Source organism: Oryzias latipes, chromosome 9 (genome assembly GCF_053564925.1).
Source record: "Oryzias latipes strain Hd-rR chromosome 9, Olatipes_Hd-rR_3.1".
NCBI lineage: Eukaryota > Metazoa > Chordata > Actinopteri > Beloniformes > Adrianichthyidae > Oryzias > Oryzias latipes.
This window is the reverse complement of record NC_136245.1, coordinates 8,582,614-8,608,406: the sequence shown is the minus strand read 5'-3', so window position 1 is coordinate 8,608,406 and position 25,793 is coordinate 8,582,614. Positions and strand designations below refer to the sequence as shown.

General features: G+C 40.9%; 1 long non-coding RNA gene across 1 annotated transcript in view; it reads left to right on the top strand.

The window, feature by feature from the left end:
- Positions 1–24,755, top strand: part of LOC144994405 (uncharacterized) — a 32,876-nt gene extending 8,121 nt beyond the window's left edge. The window contains exon 2 of the long non-coding RNA XR_013657937.1: positions 22,346–24,755. This is a non-coding gene — a long non-coding RNA (uncharacterized LOC144994405). The remainder of the gene's footprint in view (positions 1–22,345) is intronic.
- The last annotated feature ends 1,038 nt before the right edge of the window (positions 24,756–25,793 follow it).

Below are 25,793 nucleotides of genomic sequence, written 5' to 3'. Positions count from 1 at the left end.
TTCCTGTGGAGTTCACGGTGAGGCCAGGCCCCATGGCGCAGCGCCGGGAGAGCCCATTAATTACAGAGCAGTGACACTGCGACGGCTGAGGCCTGTAATTGATGCCTCCTGTGCTACAGAAGAGGCATTCAGTCATGCAGCCAAAAGAAAAGGGTGGACAGGCCAGGGTGGGTGGGATGATGGTGAAGGTAAAGTGGGTACCAGCTCTGGCGCTTGCTTATTATAAAACCACCATGGACCATTCCCTTTGTTACTGCTGAGTCAGCAAAATTGGTTGATGTTAACTGTCAAAGATGTTGAAAGATGAGGATCCAAAGGCATAAATGAAGGGAGACAGCTGAGGTTGAACTGAATGTGGTTTGTAAAAAAAAACAAATGAAGCACAAATTTAAAGGAACAGCATAATTAAAGGGGATGAATTCCGTAGAAAGTGCTTAGCTATTGGATGCAGATGTAGCAAATGACAGAAGTCATGTGGGAAAAAAGGCACAAAAAAAGCAGGAGATTAACGATGTGAGATGACAAGTGAGCAGTTCTTCAAAACAAAAAAGGAAATAAGCCTCAAACCATACTGTAACCATTGTGCTATCCAAGGCACTTTTTGGGGAGTTGGGTCATCTAGATCCCACAGACAAGTGCTCTGAAACATTTTTCTTCAATGATTTGTGATCTTCACTGGTGTCCATGGATTACATGAAATCTTTCCACCTTTATCCACCTTTTTCCTGGTAGGAACAACACGTCAATATAAGGGTGGGGTCATTTAAGATAGCACAAGGGTTAAAAAGGAGACATAAGATTTTGGCGTGTTGTCCAAATTCCCTCCCTACTACTCCTTAACTACTGAAAGTCTATATAGTGCATAGCTACATTGGATTTTATTTTATTTTATTTTTTTTTTTCTAACTTGTCCTGTCCAACAGCTAGGCAGACAGATGAGAGCTGAGGGCCTCTTGGGTTGGACATATTTTACTTTAACAAGAGGGGTTATTAATCTTCAGACAAACCAAAGGTATGTCTGAATAAACCCCTTTTGTAATTGAGGCCAAACTTTATTAATTTCAAACATGTCTGAAAATCTTTGGTGTTGGACCGGACGGAAAAGGAAAGAGGGGAAGAAGAAAGAGGGACGTTAGAGAGAGGGGGGGTAGGGGGTGATAATAGGAGGGGAAGGGGGATAAGACCATGAAGCAGCATAAAGCAACAAGTTTACTGGTTGTTAATCATTATGGTAAGGTTCAAATGTAAAAAAAAAACAAAACAAAAAAAAAAAGGGCGGAGCCTGTCCACACACACACTCAAATGTTATAAACACACCTGTTAGTTGCAAAAATGTCCACCTGTCGACATGTACACAAAACAGATAGTGTTCACACGCATACTTATGCCTTAAAACCAACTAGTGTGAAATATTTCAGTCATTCAGTCTGTTGAGCTGACACCTGTGCTCAGGTGAGTGTTTATGTTCTTCTAAAATGGATGGTGGAACGTGAAAAGAAGGAGGGAGAGTGCCCAGCCATCCCCACCCCAAGACCCCCACCGCACCAGCAGCGGCAGCCGGATTCCCCCCAACACCACACGGGAACCGGCAGGGAACAACCGCCGCCCGGGCGACCAAGCCCGCCACCCAGGCCAGGGCCAGCAGGGCCGCCGCAAGGCCCCCAGAGCCAAAGAGCAGGGAGGCACGGAGGGAAAGAGGGCGCCGCCCCAGCCCAACCAGGAGAGCAGCCCCCCCGCCGCGCCGGGAGAACCCAACGCAGGGCCCCACCGGAGAAGGACGCCCACAGCCCCAGACGAGCACCCCACCACCACCCAGGAGTTCCGGGCATCCCCCCGCCCCAACCCCAGGTACGGGCCAGGACCCCCCAAGGATTGGATTTTAAAAGAAATTCAGAAACCATGCTTTCTACCGATTTCGCGAAATGAAGACAAAAAAAAATATTAACACTTCATGAATCCAATCAGTTCTGATAATATAAACTTGGATGGTTTTTAAATAATAAATTGAAATGCATGTTTTTCACATGAAAAAAAATTGTTTGATGCAATACATTGTGGTCTATATTCACCAATCTAGTGAACATCTATGCACACTGGTTTTTCGCAGAGATTTCTGGGTAATCTCAAGGGTGCTGGATTTTGGAATTGTAGTTTGATCAATTAAAATTTGTAAAAGCTGCAAATGCAAAACTGTTTGTTGAAAGCTCCTAAGAAAAAATAACATTTATTATTATAGAAAATATTTAAAATAATAAACAAATAAAATTATACATATATTGTAATGAATTTATTTGGATTTTCATAAATATCCTGCAAACTTTGTCTAACAAGAATATCAGAATTTCCCTTTTTGTTTGTGCTTAGTTTTAATTTTTGCAACTATTTTTGGAAAACTTTGGAAACACGAATATGAGATTTCATTTGACTTAAAGTAACAACCCTCTGCAAATGTTTTGATATCCTGGAAACATTCTCATACAACTTTCCACAGTTTGAGACACCTGCACTCAAACTCATTTTCCTTTTTTATAGTTTATTCATGCTTATATAGATTAGTAAATAAAAACATTCTTATGCAGCTTAAAAGCTAGTGTAATCATGAAAACTAAACATGTGAATTCCATTATTTTGAATGCGTGACTGAGCCAGAGGTAGAGCTGTTTCAGTGGTTTAGCCTTAGCCACAACGGTTGAGTAATCCTGCAACTACATCTGTGTTGGTAGATTTTTATCATCGCTCTTCACTCAGCAGGTGGAATTTAATCTGTCAGTTAGAAGGTTCAATTCTTAGAATAATAAGGAAAAATGCTGCACAGAATAAGTACGCACATTGCTACTGTGGTTTGTGTAAAAGTGAATTTAACCAAGAATAAGATCTATGTAAAAACTATCAATTTCTGTTCGGTTTGACTTCTCAAAAAGAAACAAAAAGAGTCTTTTTCTTTGTCGCTGGAGTTGTGCATCTTGGCACAGGCTCTTTTAACTCTAAAAAAACTTGAAGGACTGGTTCAACATTTTTTGGACGGTTTATCCCTGTGAAGTTGTGTTGCTTACCTTGGATGTGCTGTATCTTTTTAGGAGTAATCAAGTATGATAACATCAGTCTTAAAAGATTTTATATCACTTTGAAAAAAATGTGCTTCTAAACTTGACAAATGGACAGAATATATTATTCTAATTGGAGAAACATTCTTCCCTTCAAGGCATGCTTTATATCAAAAGTTTTGTTTAAAGAAAACCTGAAGTGAAAAAATGTTTTTTTTGTGTTTTTGACATGTTTTTGTGGCATTTTTTCACAATGGAGGACATAAATAAATCTTAAAATTGCATTGCTAAGTGACCCTAACCCTTTATTCAAATCACTGTGAATCAGGAGAAGACAAAAAAAGACCATTGAAAAACGTTTTTAGCAGTGACGTTGAAGCCACAATCACAAGCTCCCTGCTTCTCCCATTACGATGCATCCACTTGTAGATGAATAGGTCTATGTGAGTCTTCATTTTCCTCGTCTGAGGTGGAATCTCAAAACTGTACGGCTAGATAACTCTAACTTAGTTCGCCATTTTTGTTGCACCGGAGATGTTATGTTGGGGTTGTAAGGGGCCGTAAACTAGCGGGAGAGAGTGTAAACAGATGGATGACGGGAAAAGAGGACAGACTTACTGCCAACAGTTCCGCCCACAAATCAGAGGCAAATTCCTGATGAGCTACCTCTGCTCTGCAGAAACTGTGTCGACCGCTGGGAAAGACCACTGGGAATGCTTTGAAAATAGATCAAAAGATGATTGGAGTGGGACTTAAACCAAGGAGTGATTGTTGATGAGTGTTAAATATTCTTCTAAAAAACAATTTAAATAATGGCTTTGATAGAAATTAATATCCTGGTTGCGCTTTTAAAAATGTTGATGGTAGTAAGAAGGTAGGTACCGGAGTATCTGAAGGAGTGAAGGAGTAAGGAGTGCTCAAATGGAAAGTGCGCCTCGCTGTCAGTTCAGGATGAGGGATGGCCTGCCAGCTAAATGAACTCCTCCTTGTCAGGGGGCTTTCACTTCCTGCCGTTGTCCTTTGATCTGCCTGATGACTAATGACCACCCTGTAAAGAACCACGCAGGCAGACATGGTGTCCCACAAGTGTGTGTGTGTGGACAGGAGGCAGGGAGTCCTCTCAGCCAGAGACATCCCCTTTTGCTCGCTTTGCTCTCTTGTTGCGACAGGAGTCAGAGATGAGGAAGGAGGAGGAGGGAAGGTGTCTGAGGAGACAAAGGTGACTCAGAGAGGACAGAGAGGAAGGTCAGGCTCGGGGCATCCGGAGACATGCTCAGTAACCCACAAGCTTTGACAAGGCCACTTTACTTGACGTAGATATACCCTTTCTGACCTTTCTGAGTGGACTATCTTGGTCACACTGTTCTGGTCTGCTTCCAAAAGCAAAGTTGACCTGAATTGACTTTGCAGGGTTGGAAGGTGTAATCTCAGTCCTCAATGCACTCTTGGCCCAGCTATCTGTCATACAAAGCCTTGACACAGCCTGTTTTATCTACATTTCAAATCTGACTCAACAATGAATCAAACAGTTATTGTTTCTTTCATGATGACAGCTAAAAGCTTCTTCTCCTCCTCTGCCTCCAAACAGACCAGAAGACAGATAGTTGGCCCTTAGATAGAAAGTGAAATCTGAGAAATGAAAACCAGGTGTGCTAAAGATTAAGCAGACAGGAAGGCGGGGCTTCTGTGTTCTTAGCCGAGCTGGGAAAACGGCCCAACAGGTCAGAGAGGGGTCAGAGCAGCAGGGAGTGGAGGTGAGAAGGTGAATCGGGAGGGATTGCATGGAGGGTGTTGGGTGAGTGGAGATGTGTTCTTTTAAAGAGGTCACCTTTTAGCTACTTTGCCCGGGGAAATGACCTCGAGCTGGCCCTGTGATTGGTTACCTGTTAGTCTACAAGCATGCTTTCCCTTTGGTTAACTGGTGTGGCGTGTTTCATGTTGATTCATCGCTCTGGAACCACATGAGTGACAGTGGTGCTTGGGCGGGAAGCCTTTGTCTTGCCAATTACTGCAGCCGGGCCCTTTGTAGCCATCCTGCCAGTCCTTTAGAGAGATCACACGGGCTGTCAGTCAGAGTCGGCTTCTCACAAAGGCAAGGAGTGACTGACAAGCACCAAGACTGACAGATTGCTGCAGTGTCTGTGTGTAGTGTAAATGATTGCTGCTGTTTAAGCATTTGGCCAAAGAACAAATACATTTCGTTGTCATTCTTTGATTTGATGAGATATTTGATTTGATTGATGGAAATTAAAGCAGATATGGATCGTAAAGTCAAAGTTTGTGTGAATGTCAAAGACTTGGTCCAATGAAAACGGCAATTTTTTTTGTTTTTAACATGTTGTTGAAGCACTTTTCTGATGGTGGAGGACATACACAAAGTAAATTAATAATAAACTACGTATCTAAGTGTTCCTTTTTTCAAATTGTGGTGAATCAGAAGCAGATGAAAAAATGCTTTTTAAAAAAGCTTGTTACGTACAAACTTCAATCAGTGGGCCACAAGCTCCCCTGCTCCATTCTGATGCATCCACTTATAGACATATGGAACCATGTACATCTCCCGCTTTCCTCGTCCATTGCAGTCCCTCCCACAAGTCAGAGGTAAATTTCTAAGGAAATCCTGGAGCTCTGCCGAAACTGTCCTAGAAAATGACTCAAGTTGTTGCTAAAAAATGGTACGATCATAATTAAACTATAATTAAAAGACCACTGGGAACACTTTTAAAATAGATCAAAAGATGATTGAAGTGGGACTTGAAATGAAAACCTGTTGCAGCAGCAATAAATATGTGAAATTCTGGCTCGTTAGTAAAACAGCTAATATTTCTTATAAATCCAGCTCTGCAGCAGTCTCTTCTTGTTGGGAAGCAACTTAAAGCTGACAGAAACATTTCAATGATAAAGCAGAGCACTTTCACATATTCTTTGACTCATCCATCAATAAGTGATCGAACTGACCCCGGAAGGTCCTGACCTCACTCTAAAGTCACACCTTTTGACATTTAAATCAATATACTAAGGCTGCCATTCTTCCCGGGGACTCCGGTGAACTTTTCACACAGACAACGGTTCTTTTGAAGAATGCAAATAATATCCGCCCCTCTTGAAACGTTTACAGGAAAAATCTGTGGCAGCAGCAAAGTATCTAAACACTCGCAGATGATTTATCACCCACAGGATACATCGGCTCATGTTGAAAGGAGATGAGGAGCAAAGCAGTCTGGGATCAAAGCTAAACAAAAATAAATCCAAAGAGAAGGGGAGTCAGTGTGCCTGGAAGGATGTGGAAATGGGAGGAGGTCGGCGTGATTTATGCCCCTTTTGGCATTCAAATCACCCACAAACAGCCTTTCTTACATTCTATCCTCCTCCTATCTCGGTTCCACCTTTCAGGTCGTTTAACCTGTGGCTGTTGACTCTGACTCTATGGTGACAAAGCAGTGTTTTTTAATGATGCTGACCAGTGGTCTAGCCCTGGCGTCACATTCTCAACTATTGCCAAAAGCTGTAAAAAATGACAGGGTCACACCTGTCACCCATGGCAACTTATTTTCAGTAAGAAATCCTTAACTGTTGGCAGGGCCAGAGATTTACAATAGAAGAAATATGATGAAGTGTTTGGCTGGTAGATGTCAAAATGATTTAATAATGGTCACCAGAGCATGAACGAACGTTTGTTTCATTTTTCTCAAAGTGAGAAAGAACAGCAGCGAAGGAAAAGAGATGTTTGGAAGGGACAGGCAGCAAGGAGGAGGTGAATGTGTAATGTTTGAGCAGTGAAAGAGAGAAAAGGGGGAAAAAAGAGAAGGACGCCAAGTCTTCGGGTTTGATGTGGGCGGTTCTCTGACAGCTATAATTCTCCAGTCAGAATTTCATCAACACAAGTTGTGTTAAAGCTGTGCCGCAGGGCTGCGGCCCTTTCAAGTCCCAAGCTCTGACAGGTAGATTTATTAGTCTTGAAATTTGTACAGATCAGACGTCACTCATGGCAAACTGTCAAGGTGTCAGTGCTCCAATGCTCCTGCGGGGGCCCTGTGCTGTTTTAAAGCATGTATGCAGGGACAGGAGGTTTTTCTGCATCGTTGCAGTTCAAAACACTCCCAGTCTTCGCCCGAACATAGAAAAGTTGAATTCATACCTCCTTTTAACTCCCGATCCAAACCTTTTAAACACCTAGCGGAAACAAAGAATGACATAAAAAACAAAAAAGCACATTTTTCTCATGCTAGCTACAAAGTTTTTTTGCTTTTTTTTTTGTAAAAGGTAGTACAGGGACCTCTTTAAAGGTCTGAACACACTGATTTACCAACACAGGTTCTGGTTACACTTTCTGGGCATGAGCTCAAAACCTCACTAAGACCCGAACCTTTGGAGCCTGAGTGAGAAAACTGAGCCAGTCATTCCGGGCAGGAGGAAGAATAAATTGAGTGGAGGTGCTGAGTGACACAGAGAGGCAAAGAAGGAGGAGGTAAACACAGGGCATGTGCAGGTTAACTTCACACTGCCAGATTTATGACCTGGTTTGTTGGCTCTCAACAGGATGGCTCCAACTTGTGAGGATGTGTAGATCTAAAAGTGCAAAAGAAGAAAATAAAAGAGAAAGTTGGAAGGCAGGAGCAGATTGCAAGAAGGCTTGTGTTGTTTGTAGGAAGAGAAGAAGAGTGAATAAAGGGAAGTACGTGTGTTAGTGCAGAAGGGAGGCACAGGGTGAGTCGGCTCTCTTGGCTGCCTGTTAAGAACTTCCTTCAACTCGACATCTGGTTCTGATATTTCAAAGCTAATTAGTCATATTGGGGTTGTCTGAAGGTAAATTTATCATCCAACAAAGAACACAAACATGTTGAAAAATGAAAGGAAGTGAATTGACACTTTGCCTGCTGTTTAAATAAATCATTTCAGCGTGATTAAAAACGTACAGCCTGTTGATGGGTGCTGGGAGCTTGGTCGGGAGGGAGGGAGTGGAACTGAAAGCTAAACATACAGGCAAAGCCTTGTTTTAGCCTTCTAACAGCTGCACCTGCTTACTGTGTGGCTCCTCTTTATGTAGTGTTGACTTGTATTCATTTATCAAAAAATAGACATCTGTGACACCTCACGTAGCAACCATGGACAGAGAAAAAAAACACTATAGTTGGACATTTTTTACACCACTACCTGTTCTATTTAATTTATTATCACTTGGATGTCTTCTACTGATTCTGATTTATGTCCCTAATATCTAAAACCCAATAGGAAATGCTGTGAAAAGATAAACAAGAAATGCTTTTTGTACAAATAAGTTTAAGGTTAATGATCTGGTTAACCATTTAGTACAACACACAATTTTTAACTATATAAATGTAAAACCCAAAGAAGGCAAAAGTTGAATAATGACATGGGAATAATGACACTTAAAAAAAAAAAAGCAAAACTGTGATCATCTTTTGATCTCCTATAAAAGAGTTCCCATTGACGTCCCAAGACATTATGATTAGTAATATTGGAGCAAAAATGGTGAGCAATATAGGAGCTATCCAGCTGTAGAGTTCAGAGGCAGATACCAGCTCAAACCAGGAAAACCAAGAAGTACAAACTAGTCATCAAAATGGAGTGGAGCAGGGAGCTAGTGGCCAGCCTATGGGGCTGTAATAACAACAAGCTTTTTCAATAACATTATTTTCGTCTGCGCCTAAATCGCAAAGATTTGAATAATAATAAATACTCAGACATTTAATTTTATGCTTAATTCTTTTTGTATATGTCCTCCATGATGTTAAAACACATTAAAAACAAGAATGTGTTAAAAACACCAAAAACACAATTTGCATCAGCGTAGCTCTGTAACCCATGTGCTATCCTAGGCACTTTAACATTGGATTTGGGTCATCTAGACCCATTAGACAGTGCGCTGGACCTTTTTTCTTCAATGATTTGTGAACCTCACTGGTGTCCATGGATTACATGAAATCTTTCCACCTTTATCCACCTTTGTCATGGTAGGGAGAACACGTCAAAGTAAGGGTGGGGTCATCTAAGATAGCACAAGGGTTAAACATAAAATGTAATTATGGCTTTCATACAGACTTTGTCACCAAGGAGAGTAAAACATTTGGCCTTCAGTTTGCTGAATACACTTGGATTTCCACCAACAGAGATCCAAAATTTTTTTTGATTAGAAGATATTAGAGAGATTTTATGTAAATTATACATGAAACTTGTGTTTGCAGAATAACCTGACAGCATAAGCGGAAAAAAGCAATTGCTGTTCTGTTAACACCGTCGTCTTTGAATTTGCTGGCAATGCTTTTGAAGATGCATTTTATTGATGATATGATTAAAAAGACAAGAACGCCGGCACCCCTGCACATAGTACAGTGGATAAAAGTTGGCCTTGTGGAAAGACTGGAGTTGTGAAAAAAAAAGACTGGCAGCTAAAATAATGTCTGTCATGAAGAAAAAAGGCAAGATGAAAGAACATGTCAAAGGAGAGATGATATCTCTTCTGAGCCTGAGGCAGATGCTCACTCATATACACATAATCACACGCACCCACAACTATACACACACCCTCTGACAGAATTTTAATAAAAACTGTCCAACGCCCTCTCCTAGAGTAAAGTGTGAGTGATGGCCTGGATAGATTCCAGCCCAGGCTCCAATCAACCAGCCAGGCACACAAACACACACACAAATACACACACACACACACACACACACACACACACACACATGAAAATCTGCCCTGACTGACATTCAAGCACCTCGCTTGGCTTCCCCTAAACTCTTGACTCCCTTTGTTTTATATCCACTGTGTATATGTTTGTGTGTTGCTAATACAATTCTGCAAATGTAGTTCATGAATGTATCAGCAAAGATGTAAGTGTTTGAAATCAGACTAAACCTTAATGAAGAACTTTATTTGTATGGTTACTCTGGAAGCATGACCACTGTGGACAGACTTTATCAATATTATTGAAGTCAAGACAGCAAGCTTGTGTTTAATACAAGGTTTAAGGTCTGTAATTACCTAAAAGTGTGTTTGTGTATGTGAAAGAAAGAGGCCAGACCTCCACGAAGAGGCCTGTCTCTTTGATGTAATCTTACCTGGCGAGCCGACAAACTGCGCTGCACATCGGACTGACATTCTTAAATAGCTCAGTGTTCAGCTCTTCATCGATGTGTGTGCGGTCATTAGAGAAGGCACAACAAGTGCAGCAAGGTGAAACTGTGCAAATGCCATGTGGGCAGGGGGATGTTGACTAGCCTGTCTTCATGGTGCACTTGTCAAATGGTGGCAGCAAGTGTTGGAGGGACATTAATAGAGAGGCAGCAAGACAGAAGCAAAGAGCAGCTGGAGGTCAGCCACGCTGAACTTTAATTCCCAGAGAGAGCCTGTTGTGATTTCTCTGGTCAAAAAGAAGTTTGCATTTTGAACATCTATCTTGTGGATAAAGAGTAGGTCTCTGCAGAATAAGGTCTGAACAGACCCTGGAGTCACTGAAAATCAGCATCAACACTTCTCTGCTTGGCTTTGAGCCACAGGATACCGCTAACCCACGGATACCATCAGCTGGGATTGTGCCTCCGTGGATTCTGCAACAAATCCGTAAAAAGTGCACTAATCAATGGACACAGAACCCAACATGTTGGTTCTTAGTGTTTTATAGAAGAGTTGCATTGATGCACCATGACAGTTCTTTTCACACAGCCCAGCTTTACAAAAACAAGGTAGGTGCCACAGAGAAACAATGTATTTTTTTTTAATTGATCATTTTTGATTTCTGATTCTACACAGCTGTTCTGTAGCACCTACTTATTGTTTGTGATGCTACGGTATTTGAAAAGAACTGTTGTGGTGTGCTAATAGAACTCTTCTCAAAGTATCAAGAAAAACCAGCAGGGTTCTGTGTGAATGGTTCGCCAACATCAGGAGACCAGGGCGTGTGTGTGGACTGACCATTTTCAACCAAAAGTTATTTCAATACAGAAATAGTAGGACTTAATTGTGTGGCATTAAAGTAAAAAAATGTGGTCAAACTTAATATGCTGACCACAATTACAGACAAGAATATATTGAAATATATCAGAAAATATCCACAGTTATATCCAAAGTTATTTTCACTTAGCTGAAAGTATTCTGTCTATTGGTGTCCTGATGGACGAGTTTACCACCAAAAATACAGCCAAATACTAGCATGTGAAAGCCACAGTAAGCCTGGACTCAGGTCTTAAAAAATACCTCCAGGAGAGCTTCTTCAAACTATAAAAACATTCAGAAAGTGCTGCTCTGCAATCTTTGTTAAACATGAGTTTTTATGCGGACTGTGTCAGCAGAAACAAATAGGGAATAGGTTTAGTTTATGCAGAATAATAAACCTCTCCTATTTCAGTGGCAGAAAAATTGGTGCAAACCAAATGGAACAATGATAACAAGTGTCATCAATGACTGTCTGCCTTTAATTGTCACTAAAGCTAAGGAAGGTATAAAAAAGGTATAGATTGCAAATATCTTGGGATGCAAATAAGAATGTCTTGCTTTGTCAAGAAAGTTAATCTTCTCAAGTTTTTTGTTGCCCTTGCACAGAAATTTCAAATATAACTTCTTAGAAGCACCAGACTTTTGCTGTGAGATGTTGCTAGAATGGAAAGACAGCATCAAAATCCTCCACAGTAACATTTATGACATTGCATTCAGCTTCTTCATTACATTTCAGTTAAAATTTCAGTCTTTGTCGCATATACTGAGTAATATTACAGAGACATTAGATTTTATGACATGAGGGATCATTTCCAAATTTTCAGGTGAACATTCACCATTCATGCAAAGAGAGGAAGGGGATGAGTGAAAGTGGGTCAGGCTCCACGCAAAGGCTGACAATGGGAGCGTTTGTGTCAGTTAATGTATGGAAAGACAGTTGATGTTAGGCACAGCTGTGTTTGCCACAAAAGCAGCTGCATCTTCTTTGAGTATTGGAGGGTGAAGTGCACTAAAATAAACATCGACCAGCAATAGATGATGGTATTAGATATAGTTCTCTGTTAGCTGCAGTTCTGGCCTGTAAGAAAAGAAGGGCGCCCAAAATTTTTCATAGTTATGTACGTATGTAGTTATTTAGAACGGGTTTTTGTTACCTGATAGGTAGTTTTAACTTGCATATGTGTTACTGACTGTTTTGTGACAAATTAGGACTTCTGAAATGAATATGTAGACCAGAATGGAAAAAAAACTTTATTGACAGTTCCTTTGAATGACTGTATTGTCAAAGGTCTCTAACCTCATAACAGATTTTTTCACGGGCTGGTCAAACATTTTCAGCAATTTAAATGATGTGTAAACAGAACACCGGGCGTCTGTCCTCCAGTACATTCCTGCGGTGGTCTTTCCACTCCTGTCTGTGTGGACTTCAGCCCACATGTGCTGGTATGTACCATCAGTGTCACAGCTGCGCTGCCCGTCACTCACAGAGGGCAGCGATGAAAGGACTTCCATTTCTCCATATTCCTTCTCCTCCCACTCCTGTCACCTCCTCTGCTCCCTCTTGGCCCTGAGAGCATGGCTGACCCCTTCCCCCCTGTCAACACCCAGGTATAATGTGACCTGTCACCAGGGCCCACAATGCCTCAGGCGGGGCCCGGCAGCTGGTTGCCCGTGGTATGAGCCGAAGACAGGATGTAAGAGGGTGGATCTGTGGGGCTACATGATGGGATTCAGTGCGTTTGAAGCACTACCAGGTCCAAGGACTTGTTGAATTCTTAAGAAAACAGTTAGTAGAATTACGTGGACATTGATGTTAGCATGTCATTAAAAATAACTTTTACATTTTGCAGCTCTTCTGTATTTTATTAAATGAACAACTTGATCACAATTCAGAGAAAATGCATACTTGCCTAAAAATTGTCTTGAGTTCACATTTTTTGTCAACTCAACAAACCAAACATGGCATAAGCAATATTTCCACAGTTTTCTGATGAGAAGATAATAATTTGATGATACTTTTAGGAATCTGTATTAAAAAAAAAGATGCTCGGATTGTACTAAACTGAGCTTTTAAGATGTCTTTTGAGAATTGTCACTTTAAAAAGCACATCAGTCAGACTTTTTATATTGCACTAAGTAAATTTGACCGTGTGTTTTTCCCCCCAGATTTGTCCAGACTGGGCTTTTTCATTGAAACTCTTTACAGTGTAAATACTTAAAATTCCTTTAATGTAATGTTGTGGAGGAGGCAGATTTTTTTGTTTTTTTATCCAAGCCATTTTGTTTTTCAACAGTCTGTGGTTGTAAAAAGATATGGAACAAATATTTTGAACCTGTTTTCATTCAAGTAATTCTCCTAGGAAATGGCCTCCATGGTGATTTTGAAACAGCTGCACTGAAAAACAGTTGAACCTTGTGGACCCTGCAGACCTTCTTAGATCCCAAAATATACATCAACCGTCGCCAAACGTGTTTTTTCAGTTTAACTCCTCAATCTATTAACAGCAGTTTTAACGGATTTATTAAAAAGATAGAGTAAAGTATCTTGAAACCATGAATGTGCAAGATAAACTTGAAAGAATGCTTTATGGATTCATTTCATTTACATCATCTAAGCTTAGAACAAACCTAAAATTTGCCAGTCTAATGCATAGAAACTTATCCCAAAAAAGTGTAAAGCCTCTTTCAGGTAACAGCATCCAAGTTGTAAAACTAGATACCGACAAGTCACAAGGATTTTCTTCAGGAATTTGCTTTGAAAAAGTTCTGAGGTGCAGTTCAACAACCAGTTTGTTTAAAAAGGCACTAAATGACTATTTTTGCCCAGGAAGTGTTGCTTTTTTGCAGCAACAAGAGAGGGTGCCTTGATCATCTGTGTAAATTCAAATTTAATTACAATTTTCTATTGTTGTCACAGTCAAAAGCAGTTTTTCTGTTTATTTTGGTTCTCCATGGCTTTTGTGAGTCTGTTGCACCTTTGCATTTATAATTGACAATTGCTAAGGTTTGAAGATTTCACAATTTAAATTTTAAGTCTGTCTTATGTTGCAAGAGAGAACCGAAAACAGAAGAAATTTGGAGTTAGAAGTCCCACGTTAAACGATTGCTGTTTCAGATATCTCCTGCAGAACGACATTTTGCTCATGTTTTTTTTCTTTACAATGTAAATGTAAAACATCCATGGAAAAAAAGTTTTTGGTGTGGAAAATCCGCTGAAGATTCCTGTCAGTGCTGCAAGGCGAGACGGAAAGTTCACTGCCACAAAGGAAAATCAAGCTTTACCTTCTAAGAGCCAAACGTTCCCTGTCATTTCAGTATTTGCCCATAATGATTTACATACAAACACTTAACATTTCAGAGCACCACAGGGCAACGTCTCACCCTGTTTGATGGCTTCCTAGCTTCCAACAACACTTGTGTCATGCGAACTGAATTTGACCTTACTTACTGCTGAAGTTTTTACAGTTACACCCTCCAGCTTCACATCATTAGAACTGTCAGAGTGAAACCCGTCACACATTTATTGTTCTGTAATGTAACATAAGCCTGTTGTGCACCGTCATAAGAGAATAGTTGACTGTATGAACCATTACAATGCATGTCTTTGTTGAATTTGACTTACTCAGAAGACGGTTTCAGGGACACATTCCCGAGTGTGTGATTTACCAAGTCTGCTATATTTCATGGACGTGTGCCCACATACTGTATATACACACAGATGACAGTGTATGTTTGGATACAGGGTGTGTGATTCAGTGCCGTGCATGCTGTGGATGGGCCTGCCCCATTAGCAACAGGGAGGGGACTGGGGGTTGTTGGCTCGGCTGCGGCCTGGCCTGGGCGCTCGCAGGATAATTTACAGCCCCTTCATCCCGGTGGAATGTGTTTGTAGCCAGGCGTAATGGAGGCCATCTATTCTCCCTGTCAGTGTTGAGAAACACTTTTTTAGCCTGCTATGGGAAGAAATGTTTGACAGAGAAAGGGCAAAGCTGTTTCTGTGCATGGTAGCTTGCAAACAAGGACGATGTGTGGGCTTCAGTGTTTTTGGTGGTAAGAGTGTTTGAAAGATACTGTTTGTTTTATGTATTCTTCATTATAAATGTGACAAGGTGAGACTGCACCAGCAGGCCTGTCTCGTGTTGGTTCAGGTTTATGTCTTCTTAGAGATGCATATGTACAAGTGCAGCACATTCTTAATAGAACATCACTGCATCTTTGCTAAAATTAGCTGAACTATCCAATTAAAGTAATGGAAAGTAGACAGAACTTTTTGCATCACTTCATAGCAACAGGCATGTTTTGAGAACATAAACGTGGTGAGGATTAAACAGCTGTGGACTGACAAACTCTTGGAATCAAGCAGACAAGAAACAGCTGCATGGCTAACAAGAAACAGGAAGGACAATTTTGGTAAAGAGCACAAGAACAAGTCCAACAACAGCGGTTCTAGCATTAAATCTCTTATCGTCTGAACTGCTTTCAGTCACTTGAAAGCCTCTGTGGGAAGTTCTGAAATGATGGAAGTCATTATATCACACTTGACATTATTCACAGACCTCAGCAAGAACTTTGTCATCCTCCTGAGAATCTGCAGACCTTAGGCAGACGTGCTGTAAGCTTAACTGCAAAATGGCTGAGCTCCTTAGCTGAGCTGTCATACAGAAGAGAAAGGGAAGGACGGGAAATTAATCAAACATGCACTCCACCTGCTTGTGTGGTTTAGAGCAAGAATACATCTGTTAGGTGTGCATGCAAGGATGTGTTTGTGTGTTAGGTACAGGTGGGATGCTACTTTATTTAATTCCCCCTATCCTTTTCCACTGGAAGCTCTCCCTCTTGTCAAGCTTTGGTGACTCTTGTTAGCGGAACAGCAAACAGGGGAGTGACTTTGCCTGACAACCTAATTTACATTGTCTGCAGAGAGCGATCAGCACAGCAACCTTATTTATGCCACATTAGGGGATTTGTCTGCACCGCCGTCTCCAGGCTCAATCCATCAGATGGCTGTTTTTCCGATGCCGCTTTACTGGAACCCTACCCTTGAGAGTGCAGAGTAGCAGGCCTATGTTTATCTGTATACACAATTGTTCTGTCTGTATACAGATGTGCCCAGGCGTTTGTGAGGTATACTTGTGTGGTTCGTCTTTGTGTGCCCGAGTGCGTCGATCCAGGCGACTGACTGTGGTCTGCATTGTCAGACAAATGGACTCCATTCTGTTAGAGACTAAATTACAGCTATAACTTCAGAGGGTTATCACAATGATTACGAGGCCATTGTCGTAATGGTGTGCCTGTTCTGCAGAAAAGTGGATACTTTCCTGCTGTGCCAGGGCTTCTTATTCAGCGTGTCCTCCACAGGAACACTCAAATTCTTCCTTTTTTGGCTGTCAGGTCTTCCTCCATTGACTTGTCAGCATTTGAACGGTTCCGAATTACATTGATGTAATTCCCACGGCACACACTTCACCGGATCACTGTCTTGATAAGTGAGTAAGATGCAAAGTGACACAGGCACCCACACGGAGTACAAACATGGCACAAGGCCTAGTGAACAGAAACATGCATGGAAGAGCTCTGCCAGTGAAACAACATAATGAACGACACCAAGGAGTTCATTATACGCAGAGGATACAAAATGTCGTGCCCGGAAAGACACGCTGAAGCTGCGAGGCGGCAACACATGTGACTCCAAGTGCTGCTCATTAATCATGAGCCAGGGAATGATGGCTAGGGGACCTAAATCCATCTGTGTTGTACTTATGAGTGTATTATAAATGTTCTGTGCAGCTGCTTGACTCAGAGAGTAAACATCCGAGGAGTATACTGCACTGTCCTTACAAGGACACTGAGCCTGCAGCACCTGTTAGGACACAGTGAAGGCATACTCGTCACCTGGTCAGCAATAGTGCCAGCACACATAAACCAGAGCCAGTGAAAGGTTTTTGAACTCAAATCCTGGTACTTAACAAATGATACAGATCAGATATTCAACCTCATCACCCCAGCAAGACGCAGCCAGCTCTAACTTGCCCAGCTGCACAGCCCCCCCGGGGGGCACAGAGCAATTTAGCCCTAAATTAATTGATGCTCCCTTCTTGCTGTAAAAAGACAATAAATGAGAGAAGGGTGTGGGCTAGAGTTCAGTATCAGTGTGCACAGTTAATGTCTGTACAGGACAGTGGAGAAGAGGGTAGTTGATAAATTAGGCAGGAGTGAACTTTACAACCCACTACTACCATTAGGAGGATGAGGGAGAGAAAAAGGCAGAGCCCATGAGGAGCACAGAGAGGAAGGAGAAAGATATGACAAGGCCGATCACAGTGATGGAGTGGCTGCGCTACCCTCGGCTGCACACTTCTGTTTGCTCTCATTCCCATTCTTTACCTGTTCAGGCACAGACGGGACACAGACATTCTGCTTTTAAAACGCATCTGCCAAAACCCGTCTGACCCATTAAGTCCTGCTGCAACATCACACAACCTGAAATACTGTCAATAGAAGGTAGAGCAAAACTCACAACAGATGGACCAGAACTGCTCCACAGACATGCGCCGACATTCATAAATCACAGCTTACCCCGATAGGTCACACAGGTAGGCCAAGAAGCGTCACCTCACAAATACTGTATATGTCATTTACTGTAATAAGCTGGGGTGATCCAGAGCCTGTCAGATAATCATTTTCTTTGAAAAATTCCCCATTAAACAGGTTATTTTTTTTTTATATGATTGTTGATATTCATTAGTTTTTTGGTTTTAAATAAGTGCTGAAGGCTTATTTGAGTACAGAATCTGAACACAGAAGTAGAGAATTATTAATAAATGAAGTGAATTAGGTCATAACTTTGCTCCAGCATGTAAGATCTTAAAAGAAATGTACTGTGGAGACTTGCTATAATGCAGTACACCTTTGTGGCCTCCCAGTTTTGCAGATTTTTTTTGTGTAGTTTTGCATGTTTTCATTTTATTTATTTTTAGCAGTGCATTGTGCTCTGCATCTTGATTGGCTGTAGACCTTGTCAATCAATCTCCTCCACGCCACGTCTCCTGTACAGTACAAAATGCATTCAGCCTGCCAAGTTTTCGTAAATCTTTGATGCCACTTAGCTGGCAGTCCAAAGTACTGTACTGTGTGTTTGCAGGTTTTCTCCCCAATAAACCAATCTTAAATGTCAATCAATGTCAACAACTAACCATAACCATGTTTTTCACTTGGAAAGGACAAAAGAAATTAGGATTAAAACTGTGCGTTTTTTTTTATTCCCATCGTGATAGATCAGGAGCAAATAAAAACCTGCCTTTATAAAAAGTTTGACGCAGCGACTGAAATGGGCGGGCCAGTCGGATCCATCCACTTGCAGACAAATAGATCAACTAATGTCTTCATTTTTCTCATTTGGCATCTGGCTCAAACTGTATGGCCGGATAGCTCTAATAATGCTCACCATTTTTGAGGTGCTGGCCGCTAGTGGAGAGAACGTGAAAAAAGGGAAAAGGGATGATGGGATGTTAGAGGATGCTTACGTAGATGCCAACAGTCCCACCCACAACACAGAGGTGACACTTTTTTTGGGCTAAAATTGCATAATTATAATTAAAAGTCCACCAAGGGCTTTTTTTAAACTAGATTAAATCATTATTGGAGTGTGACTTTTTTTGTGACTGTTGTTGGTTTTTTGTATTGTTTTTGGACTTTACAAAGAAACCTGGTTATGAAAAAGAAGGAATGCAGGGAATTATTTGCCCAGGTGGCTTGTCAAACAAGAGATTTAAGATCAGTTAAAATTTTGAGTTGGAATGCTGCCCTATTCTGATTCTTCTAAGTAAACCATATTACACAAATACCACAAACCCCTTTTTGCTCACCTTTCGGCGTATCCCTTGCTACTAACAATCAGCTTTAAATGATTCACACAGGTGGTTTGGCAGATATTTTTATTTTTAAGTGCCCTTCTTGACACAACCCTGTATTTTATCTGGGGTACGGACCGGCACAAGGGGACCCACACCTCTATCGTAATTTATTTAAACAAAGAAGCATTGACTGCAATAACATCCTACAAGAGCCAGCAGCACCTTTTCATACTTTCACAAAAGTTGTAAAAAATCTTTACAGTTAATTTAGACCATGGAAAGTACAAAGTATTACCCCCGCTCTTATACAGGCAGATGTTCCCTTTTGGGCTTCAGGGGGAAACGTTGGCAGGTAATTTATGGAGAATTAGGTCTGGGTAACACAAAGCTTTCTACACAGGCTTTGTTGGTTGTAGTGGCACTTTGGGTGGCACCTGTAGAGAAAAAGCCAGGCATGTGTACTTGCTTGTGTGTGAAAATAATAAATGCCTGTACCTTTTCCCCCCCTCTTGTGGTTTAACCACCGCTGCACGTTGCACAGTCAAAAATCTTGTAACGGAAACATCACAGATGTAAAGCATCAGTTAACGATAAAATGTTGGTCAAAGTCATTCTACATTTGAAAAATCTAAAAACATTTAAATATAAAGTTTTACTTGTTTTTTTTTTTGCTTCATATTGACTTAAAGACAGTGCCTAAAAGAGTCAGAGGGCAATCAATTCAGCAACTTAACCCTTTTTTGTTGTACTGTTTTTTTTAGAGTTCTTTCTTCATTCAAACGCCTTAAATGTTGAGGTTCACTGCATGTGACCCTTGAAAACAAACTTACAGCACGGGAACAACAATTTTTTAATGACAGGAAATGTATATGTGACACTGTTTCACATGATTTATGACTAGATTCTTTATAATAAGCAACCTAATTACACGCAGGAGCTATTAAAATTACATGCAGCCAAACCAATTAAGTTGTCTGGCTCTTGGAGTGCGTTTCCTGTGGGGGCATTTAAGGTTCATCAGCAGTAAAGGCACACAGTGATTTTATTGAAATATACAGAGGATTATAACCATTGGGCCATTATGACATGAAAATGTGTATGCATGAGGCTTTTATGAGGATACACAGAACTCAAATGACAGGAATGTTCTGCTTGGAAATTGCAAGTTTGTTTCCCATAAACTGTTGAGCAAAAGGGGTGGGTGCAGGATTTTTTGTTGATCAGCATTTTTGAAACAGATGTTGGTGGGTAATTTGATCTAAGTCAGTATATTTTAGACTTAAGGGTTCATTTTATTCTTTATTTTTATTTAGGGATGCGCTTTTAAAACTTGATGCAGTTAAAAAAAAACTCACATCGTGCCATCTTTTTAAATAAATCCAAAAGGCCTAAACATGATGCTGCAGCCCCCATGTCTTACGACATTTATAACAATGACCATTGACTGTACTGGACTGAGTGACCCCCCGGCCTTTCAAACATTAAGTACCTGCTTAATTCCATAGACTTCGAAACAGCTTTTACTCAGTCACTCTATAACCATTCCTGCTCTGATATCTTTTTTTTACTTTCTCTTGCTAATCCTATTTTTCATTTCATTGTTTCTGTGGTGCAAGTTATTCAAGTTATGAACTGGCCAATCAGATGCCTCAATAAAAGTCCTGCATTGCATATTTTAAACGTTTAATTGACAGATTCTCCTGAGCCTGCTTTCAAATGATAGGGTTAGGGGCTTCCAACAAGCTCACTACTGATTAGTGATAATGGTTGCCATGGAAATTATGACTCATATCAACTACGACCAATTACTGCTTACTGACGCCTACTTGTTCAAACATGGCGACACCTATTTTGCAAAAAAATGAAAACTGACTTCATTTTTATGGAGCCAGAAGTAAGTCATTTTCTTAAGGCCCGTACACACCGGGACGAATATTCGCCAGGCGTTATTCGCCAGCGTTTTTCGCCACGTTTTTTGTGTTCACACCCAGGCGATTTTCGCTGACGATGAGCCGAGCGAACATGCAATTTCATTCCCTGACATTAGATGGCGCTTAATGTAAACAGAAATACTCCTGTACACAAGGTGGCGCTGCACAACTTTAGGCTTCTTAAAGTCGCTTTTCACTCAGAAGAAGAGAGCAAGTATTTACGCGCTAGTCAGAATAATAAAAAGAAAACATGAATATTTCAAGCACCAGTGGCTCCAACTGGTGCTTGGTTCGGGGATATTTTAGAATGTCCGTCATTATTTCTTCGCGGCAGTGTAGACGCTACTTGACGTCTATCTTCTTCGCTGGTATGTGTGCTCAGCAAGGCAGTTTTGTGTTTGAGCGCCCCCAAGTTGTGTTTTACTGTAACTTCAGAAGCTCCAGACACGTGTGCAAAAGCGCCATTCTCATTGGTCGAATAGATTTCGACGCGACGCGTCGAAGAAAAAAAAACGAACCCGAGGAGTTTTTTTTTTTTGACCCTTTGACGCGTGGCGTTTTTTCGCGTCGGTGTGCACACTCACATTGGTGCCTTTTGTTTAGTCACGAGGCGTTAAACGTCGGCGAAAATCGCAGGCGAAATTCGTCCCGGTGTGAACGGGCCTTTAGGGTGACGTCAAACTCACTCAGTGTATTTTCAGTTACAGTCCATGACTTTCAAGGCCTTTTTCTGATTGTATACTCACAGTATATGTAATGACCTGAGATGAAAAAGAAAAAGATAACACTCTACTCAGCATATTTTAGTCGCAATACATTACACTACAATATATTAAAAAATACAAAAATGTAGTCAAACTGACCTGGAACAGAAGATGTTTCTTGAACCTTTTGTCGCATGTGGCATAAGGACAGAAGTTTGTGTGACTTTTTCTGAGAATGATAAAAGTTTTAATTGAAGCTGGATGCATGGCTTTTCATGAAAACACCGCCAAAGAAAACAAATGACTCCCCATGGATAGATGCCTTGGTATTTCCTCATGCTTTCCCAGATTTATATTACAATGATCCCAGATTCATAAGTAAATTAAAGTTTCATTTGTAGAATCTCATTCTCCTTTTACATGTTTTTACTCCAAGACAAATGACCGCATTGGGAAACTGTCCTCTTACAAAAATTGAAAATAAAAAAACAATATATTAGTGCCTTAAATGTTTTCTATCTAAAATGCTGAGATGTTTGATAAATTATATTTTTGTTGAAGCTTAGCACTGAGATTCTACTCAAATCCTCAGTGTGCCAAACACTTTTCAGTATCTTAATGGGTTTTTATGGTGAATCTGTATGTCGACGGGGAAGTTTTATGTGGAGCAATTAATCTCAGACTGTCAGTTTGTCAGATGAACCAGCTTTTAAAATAAATAAATAGTTTGGGATTTTCGGACAAATTTTGCTGCTCCGTCATTGACTCCCATTTTGCACTCCTGTTTGGCCCTTTCTCTCCTCTGCTGTCCATCTTAGGCTTCACATCTGTGTCTGTGCTCTTTGTCTTTTCTCAGACAGACAGAAACGAGGAGGAAGTGAAAGAGCTGCTGAGAGAAGATAAAGCTTTTTCGTATTGTCACCAGTCTTCCATTGAGGAAGGGCTGAGGGAAGCGGAACAAGTGAGGGGAGAGACAGAGGAGTGGATCAGTCCATCCATCACGACCACGCAGGACTGACACAACAAAAGATGGAGTGCCGGGAGAGGCCTCTCAGCTGCGAGGGGCCAGGGAACTCGGAACAATATTTTTTGGAGTCTGTCAGGCTGTCCAATAAAGAAGGCCGATATATGAACTATCTAGCAATGATGTAATGCGCCTCATAAATCTGCTTTAATTACTCAGCGTGGAGACAGCCAGTGGGAGCCCACGTCTAAATTTATGGCATCTCCGCTTGGCATCTTAACGATTCTGTGCTTTTAATATCATTACCCTGTAATTTATTATGCTGCCAGGGTGCACACCCAAACCTTCAGCATAACTCTTGTTTATTTATGCCCGTTTAAAGGCCACTTCAGTGACACAGGCATTTAGCACATTTCACATGGGCCTTAATCACTTGTTGTAATGAGGCCATTATACAGCAGTGTCCTCTGGTTGGCTCCGACTGTGGCTTGATGGCGGGGCCAGGCCTTGGGAAGCCAGTGGCAGAGTTTGCCTGGTCATGATCCCATATGTGGGGGTCAGGCTCCTTCCTCAGATCTGGCACTTTCTGAGAAGCTGGAGTTAAAATGACAACATCAGTTCTTGGTTCTTATCCAGCAAATCCCAGAGCAGCTTTCCTGACGCTCTTTCCCTCAGCTTCCCCATGTTCACTGTGGGGCGAAAAGCGCTCGCTGCTCCCCCCCTGCTGTCCCCTTCATTTCCTACCGTTCACCTCTCATTACCCCTCCATCTTTCCCTTTCTCTATTCATCCAATCTGCACTTCTCTTCCCTCAATTTATCTTTCCTCCCCCTCACTCGTTTGACGGATGAGGAGAATGAACAGAGGAAGAGAAAGGGTAGAGTGGGAGACAGGGGTGGGGTGGATAAAAAATGAGTTTAGGGTGAGGACAGGCTTTGCGTTCCTGCTGCCATGTCATGGTAATGGTTTCCAGATCAGCCTCCACATTACACCCAGGCGATATCCCGTCTCCATAAAGCTAGCTGTTAAATGCCTGCGCAACTGCCTCTGACAATGACATATTAGTTTTGCGCCCCTCTGCAATCTGATATCCCTAAGTTTGCCACCATACTAAAGATTTGATTAACGTTTCTCCATTTGGAGCCTGTAATTGGGTGCGACTGGAGCACTGGATAATCAGGCGTTTCTATTCGAAACAGCCAGCAAGCAGAGAGGGAGGGAGGGAAAAGCGAGCACCAATGCTAACGAGCAAGCTAGTTAATTAAGCCTGCAGCAGAGTGGCGACAGTTACTGATGACTCCTGTGACAAACCGCCCCGTCCCTTCCTCTTCCTCTTCCTCCCTCTCCTGCTGCTCCTTTCATTTCCTCTGCTCTAACACCTTTTGCCAATGTGGCCGCAGCAGTGATGTGAGATCTAAAGACCACCTTTACTATTGGATTTTTAGCTCTTTAGTCTCTGAGACTGAAGTCCATGTTTGCAAAATTAAAACGCTAATAGATACCTCTTAGCATCAGTGCCCTTCATTAATTTGTTGACCTCAACAAAGATGTAAAATTAAAGGTTTTATGATGACTGCTATTAGCTTCCATTTTATTTGTTATTTCTACATTTTTTAGTGGAGTGTTGGGCTTAGCTTTGGAAGCACATGCAACTGTGACTGATACAGATACCATTGTTACAAGAGCTAGATGTACTTTCTCACCACTTTAAAAATCTAGAGCAAAAAGTAATCAAATTTGATTTTGGTGGCTGTGATTTTGGCCCGCAAACGTCAATGACTTCAAGGACCACATTGTTTTCACAGTTGGAAAGATTTCTGCGCCTTTGAGGGAAAATTTGACCCCGCCACCTGCACGAAAAGTCACCAAAATTTGCCCCTAGACCCCAGCAAAAATGAATTTTTGGCATAGTAACCAACTGATCTCTAAGCTGAGCTGTTCAAGCCTGTGATAGTTTATTACCTGTTATTGAAGAATAGGCTATGTACCATGAAATTAGAAAAGTGACCGCATACTTTTTATGAACTTTGAAGCCCAGATGTCCTGGGCTGTATTTATCAAGGTGTTTACTAGTTCGTGTCTATTATCTGACTCAAAGTTGCAGAATATTCTTTCCTTGAAGATTAGAATTACTTGTTTATTGTTGCATTTTTTATCTTGTAAGGGGATTTCATTAAGGGTAAGGTTTGTTGTATTGTTTTTCAGTTCTTCATGGTCAAAACATCTGCTTTGTCACTTTTTTTGCTCCCTTGTTTTCAGAATGTTTGGGTTTATTTATTAAATGTTTAAGTATCTGCTACCAAGCCTGATCTTCCGCATTTTACATTTTTGGTCCGGCACCACCAGTTCCTCACAGAAAAACTTTCAGAATTTCATTTTCCTGACACGAGACATCGCACTTGATATGAAACATTAAATGTCAGTAAACATGTCCTGTAAACAATATATGAATGCCATTAAAAAAAAAAACATTGGTTATTAAGGGAAATTATGATATGTAGTTTTGCACGACCAAAAATTATTAACTTATTTATCAGCCCCAAAGAAGCAAAAATTGTTGTTGTTGCTATGGGCCTATCAATGATACAATGGCAACTTTTTGACTCTAAGAGTTTTCACCTTAGAGATTTTATCCTGAAGGAGAAGAGCCCAGATAACCATGGTGGAGGTACTATAGTGGAGGTTATGGATAAAAGGATAAGGATGGCAGAGTCAGAGTTAAAAAAGACATGCTAGGACCACAAACACAATCTGCATGTAGTAAAAAAAAAGACAGTTTTTACATTTTTGGCTTTACAAAATTGAGGCAGTAATGATGCTAAAAGCCACTGTTTTTCAGTGGGCTTTAATTTCATTTTACAATTTTATCTTGGTAAATTACACTTTAAAAAAAGGACATTTTGGCAGGATACATCTTAAACTGAAGGTAGGTTTTAATAATTAAAATCATAAAATGGTTTTGCTAATTAAAATTATTACAGTCAAAATAACTATTTTCTTTGACACAAAATAAAAAAAGAAGAAGCAATGACTACTTAAAATACCTACATATAACAGTTTTGGGACCTCCTTTTTTCTGCTGTCATATTGCAAACTAAAATATCACAAAAACATTTTTGAAAATCTAAAATATATTTTTGGGGGGAAAAAAGCCTGCTGTACTTTGCTTCAGTAAAGTAATTGCCAGTCAGTCGCCGCGTTGCGCGTCTGACAGCTTATTTAGCTGATGGCTGTCACTGAGCTGTAAAACAGCAATTAAATGAGTGTGGGATTCATCATGTTCATGTCACAGCCTTGTCTACTGACATCGCTCTCAGACACAGAAAACTGTCCCTGGCAGA